Consider the following 4,909-nt stretch of genomic DNA (forward strand, 5'->3'; position numbering starts at 1 on the left):
CCATTCAGATGGAACTGAACAAGCTTTCTTAAATGCTTCCTTACAAATAAGCCTCTGACTAAGTGCTGCGGCAGGGTCCCAAAATGAACAAAACACTCGCCTTGCTCTCAAAAACATACTGCTTAGGCAGGAAAACAAGGTATGCTCACAAATAACTGCTTGACTAAAATGCATTCTTGTCCAAACATATTCTCCAGCATCCGATTAACTTTCTCAAACACAAATCTTTCTTAATGCTCTTCAAATACTCCCCGTTTCACCTTCCTGGCAAAAATCAATCATATTTTCCAAGACTCTAATCTGACTCCTGCCAGCCCCCTCAGCCTCATTGTTTCCTTAAACTCTCTCCATTATCTCTGTAATCCAGTCATAACAAGATAATTGGTCAATGTTGTTGTTTTGTTGTGATTGTTACTTTTAGGCCAATTTTAATTAAATAAGTAATAAGAGAATAAGTTTGTTCTCTTCGTAAAATAATTAAAATATTACAAGTAAGGCTAAATGCACTTTGAGCAATATCCCAAATGCCCTGTCCTGTCTCCCAGGGGTAACCACTATTATCAGTTTATTTTTAACACTTTTACTTACACAATGTTGTTTTGTTTTGTGTTTTATCCTGAAGGGGATCATACATTGCATGGGTTTTGCAATTTAATTATTTTCTCCAACAAATATCTTGGTGATTTACCATATCAATGTTTTATACCATTTCCATAGCATGAGTTAATTAACAGTTTTATTTTATTATTATTATTTTTAATAAAGCATTTATTCAGTACCTATTCAATTGACAAAACTTTTAGGTTCTATTATGACCATTTCTCAAAGCAGAAAATGAGACTGAGAGGTCAATCCCACAGTTTCTTTTTGTTTTGTTTTGTTTTAAATTTTTATTGTTGAAGGTATTACAGACATCCCCTTTTTTCCGCCCATTGATTCCCTCCACCCAGTATCCCCCCCTCGCCTTCTCCACACTATTGTCTGTGTCCATGGTAATTAACAGTTTTAATCTCCTCTTTATCTATGTCCCCTTAAGCTGTTTGAATTTTCCTTCTTTTTTTTTCCTTAATTATATGCAACCAGAGTTTGTCCATTTTCTCGGTCCTTGCAGTTTGTTTTGTTTTATCGATCAAGTCTATATTTTGTTTTGTTTTCGATTATGAATTTCTGCACTTCTCTTTATTAACTTCTTTCTTCAATTTAATAAAATTTATTTTATGGTTCTTTTTTCAGCTTCTTGAGTCAAAAGAGTGTTTCATTTATTTTGTACTCTTCTTGTTTTCTGTATGTTCATTTTATCTGAGCTGTATGTAGCCCCCTAAATCTCCCTTTGGTCACACTCTACCAGTGTGATATGTGACGCCGTTCAGTTCTAAAGAAACTGTGATTTTATTTTAATTTTCTTAGCACAAGATATATTCCAAAACGTACATTTAAGTTTGCAGGTGTACAGTTATGTGACTCATAACAACATCTTGGCTTTGGTCAACGATGATCCTATAAGATTATAGTAGTCTTAAAAATGTCTTATGACCTAGTGATGTCACAGGCATTATGACCCACTTAAGTAGGCAGTGTATTATTCATGAGTTTGTGGTGATGGTATAAACAAAGCCCCTGCTCTTTCAGTTGTATAAAAGAATAGCACATATAATTAAGTGCATTATGCAATACTTGACAATGATAATAAACGACTGACTATGTTCCTGGCTTATGTATTTACTATACTATACTTTTTATGGTAACTGTAGAATGTACTCTTTCTACTACTAAAAAAAATTTGCTGTATGCCAAGTTACACTGTCAGTAGCCTTGTACATCTCTGTTTACCATGTCTCTTGATGGCATGATTTTCTCTTGTGCTTTGATTTAATCTCGAGTTGTTTTATATAGTAACGTGCTGTACAGGCTTGTAGCCTGGGAACAATAGGCTATACAGCCCAGCCTAGGTGTGTTGTAGGCTGTTCCATCTAGGTTCGTGTAAGTGCGCTCTATGGTGTTTGCACAATAAAATCACCTGATGATGCATTTTTCAGAACGCACCCCTGTCTTTCAGCAGCTCATGACTAGATAAGATTTTGCTTGTTTTGTCTTGCTACATTTTGGTTGTTGCTTTCTAATTTTATTGCATGGTGGTCAGAAAGTACAAAGTGGCCTGTAAGATCTTAATTTTCTAATTTTTTGAGAATTATTGCTTGAGTCTTAGTATATGGTCAGTTTTTGAGACTATATCATATTTCTTTGAAAACAATTTGTGTTCTTTTTTTACAGGTACAAATCTGTGTGTTTATAATATTGGTATATTAAATTGAGTTTGTTCATTGTAAAATTCAAATTCTCTATAGTCTTTCTTACTTTTTTAAATATACTTGATCTAGAAACTTAGTGAAGTATGCTGAATTTTCACTATAATTGAAGATTTTTCCTTGAAATTCTATCAGTTTTTGTTGATAAATTTTGAAACTGTATAATTAAGTAATAAAAGTTCATGACTGTTATATATTTTGATAAATTTTTCTTCCAATATGAAATACATTCTCTGTGCCCTTTTGATACTTTTTGCTTTGAATTATTTTTTCTGATATTAAAAATGCCACACCTGCATTTTTATTACTATTTCCCTAGAATATTTTCATCACTTCTTTTCAGACTTCCTGTGTCTCATGTAAATACCACTTAATTGGATTTTTAAGCCAATCTGTGAGAGTTTGAATATATGAATATGAACATATTTGTATATTTCATATATTTGGTTTTTTTCCTATTGTATAATTTTGTCTTTTCTATTATCCATGCATGTATTTTTTAAAATTTATGTTTTTCCTTAAATACTTTGAAATATGTGTGTGATTATATGTTTGTATTTATGTTTATGTGTCTCTCTTTGCATGTGTATTCTACTAGTGGTTATCCTTACATTTTAATATGAACATTTAAACATATTTTTGAAAGCATTCAATGGTGTTTATTTTCTGTCCCTCAACCCAAAACAAGAAATGTAGCACAGACGTCAGGCCCCCACGGCCTCAGGGGCAGCCCGGCTGGTGACCGCGCAATCGGTTCCAGTGAGGAGGTGTCCTAGCTGGTCCACCTTCTGACGCTGCTGCCCCCCTCACCCTCGATGCACACACCATGATGAAGAAAGACAAGAAGACCTTCAGCAAGAGCCTGGCCAAGTGGAAGCTCTTCATCTACAACCCGACCACCCGAGAGTTCCTGGGGCGCAGGGCCAAGAGCTGGGGTTTGATCTTGCTCTTCTACCTCATCTTTTATGGGTTCCTGGCCATGCTCTTCACATTCACAATGTGGTTTATGCTTCAGACTCTGAACGATGAGGTTCCAAAATACCAAGACCAGATTCCTAGTCCAGGACTTAACAGTTTTTCCAAAACTGGTGTCAGCGTTAGAATAGTCATTCAGTATGTCTGAACCAGAGTCCTCTAAAGGGTACATTGAAGACCTTAAGAACTTTCTGAAGCCATATGCTTCAGGAGAACAGAAGACTCTCTGAGCCTGCCAGGATGGACAGCTCTTTGAACAGAAGGGTTCAGTTTATGAAGCACATCAGCTTCCTCTTGACTTACTTAAGGAATGCAGTGGGATGAAGGATCCTAACTTTGGCTACTCCAGTGGGAACCCTTGTATTCTTGTAAAAATGAACAGAATAATTAGATTGAAGCCTCAAAGCGAACTGAAGATATCATGCTCTGGTAGTTCTAAGGGTGGAAACATGACAGATCTAATAGCTTATCCTCCAGATGGACATATGGACTTAAAATATTTTCCACATTATGGAAAAAAACTGCATGTGAGCTATCTGCAGCCATCAGTTGCTATTCAACTCAGCCTCGGTGCTAGCAAAACCCCAAAAGAAGTAACAGTCGAGTGCAAGATTGTTGGATCACCCAACCTGAAAAACCGTGTTGATCGTGACAAGTTTTTAGGACTAGTTGTGTTCAAAATCATAATGCGTGCATAGTAGGAGTTAGAATATGTCCACAGAGTAAATGTTGTGTTGTCTGTCTTCATTTTGTATCAGCCGGACCTGACATTCTAGAATTAGGAGACCACCTGAGAGAGAGTTGGGGTGGTACATGACACTGCGGTAACATTGTAATGTACTTCCCCATCATAGTGCTCAATGTCCTCTGAAGTAACTGCCCCTTGCTTCTGCTGCCTTTGGTAACCATTGTCCAGTCGCCAGATGGGGGCTGTGAACACCTGATTCTGAACACGTGGGTCTTGTCCTATTTTTTTATGTGGTTTAATTGCCAACTGTCTAAAGCTTAATGTGCTGTGCCATGTAAATATTTTGTAGATTTAACACTGGTTAACTGTCATGTTTTGATGCCAGCAAATTTTTAAGGGTTAAATGGTACCTGACCAACATGAACAGCTGCAAGAAATGTGTGTGGAGTTCTTTGTGTGAAGAGGATCACAGGAAATAAAAGTGGATTTGAAAGGTTAAAAAAAAAAAGAAATGTAGCACATATTTATATGTTTTTTTTATATTCCTGCCTCCCACCTCCCTCTTCCCCTTTTAAAATGTGGAATTTCAGTTCCAGTTTTAAATTTAACTTTTCCTTTTTTTGGCTACTAATAGTATTCAGTTTTAAGAATTTGTCTTAGTCTCTGTTGGGGGAAAGAATAATTTTCCCTCTACCTTTCTGAGTTCTTGGCTGAGACCTTTGCATAAAATAAAACAGATTAACAAAACAAAAACAAACAGAAGTTAATTAACACATATACCTCATGCATACATGGAAGATACCCAGGGAGTAACAAGTAGCCAAAGTGGCTTAGAATTCCAGCATATATAGCATTTTCAACAAAGAAAAATAAATTTGTAGAGAAATGACAAGACAATCAGTTTTAGACTTCCAAGGTCAGCAGTAAAGGCTAGCTAGTA

The 4,909-nt window shown here is 36.0% G+C and overlaps 1 pseudogene; it reads left to right on the forward strand.

The window, feature by feature from the left end:
• Window positions 1-3,132: 3,132 nt before the first annotated feature.
• LOC107524020 (sodium/potassium-transporting ATPase subunit beta-3 pseudogene) lies at window positions 3,133-4,089 on the forward strand (annotated as a pseudogene).
• Window positions 4,090-4,909: the final 820 nt, after the last annotated feature.

The sequence above is a fragment of the Miniopterus natalensis genome, chromosome X (assembly GCF_054644295.1).
Source record: "Miniopterus natalensis isolate mMinNat1 chromosome X, mMinNat1.hap1, whole genome shotgun sequence".
Lineage (NCBI taxonomy): Eukaryota > Metazoa > Chordata > Mammalia > Chiroptera > Miniopteridae > Miniopterus > Miniopterus natalensis.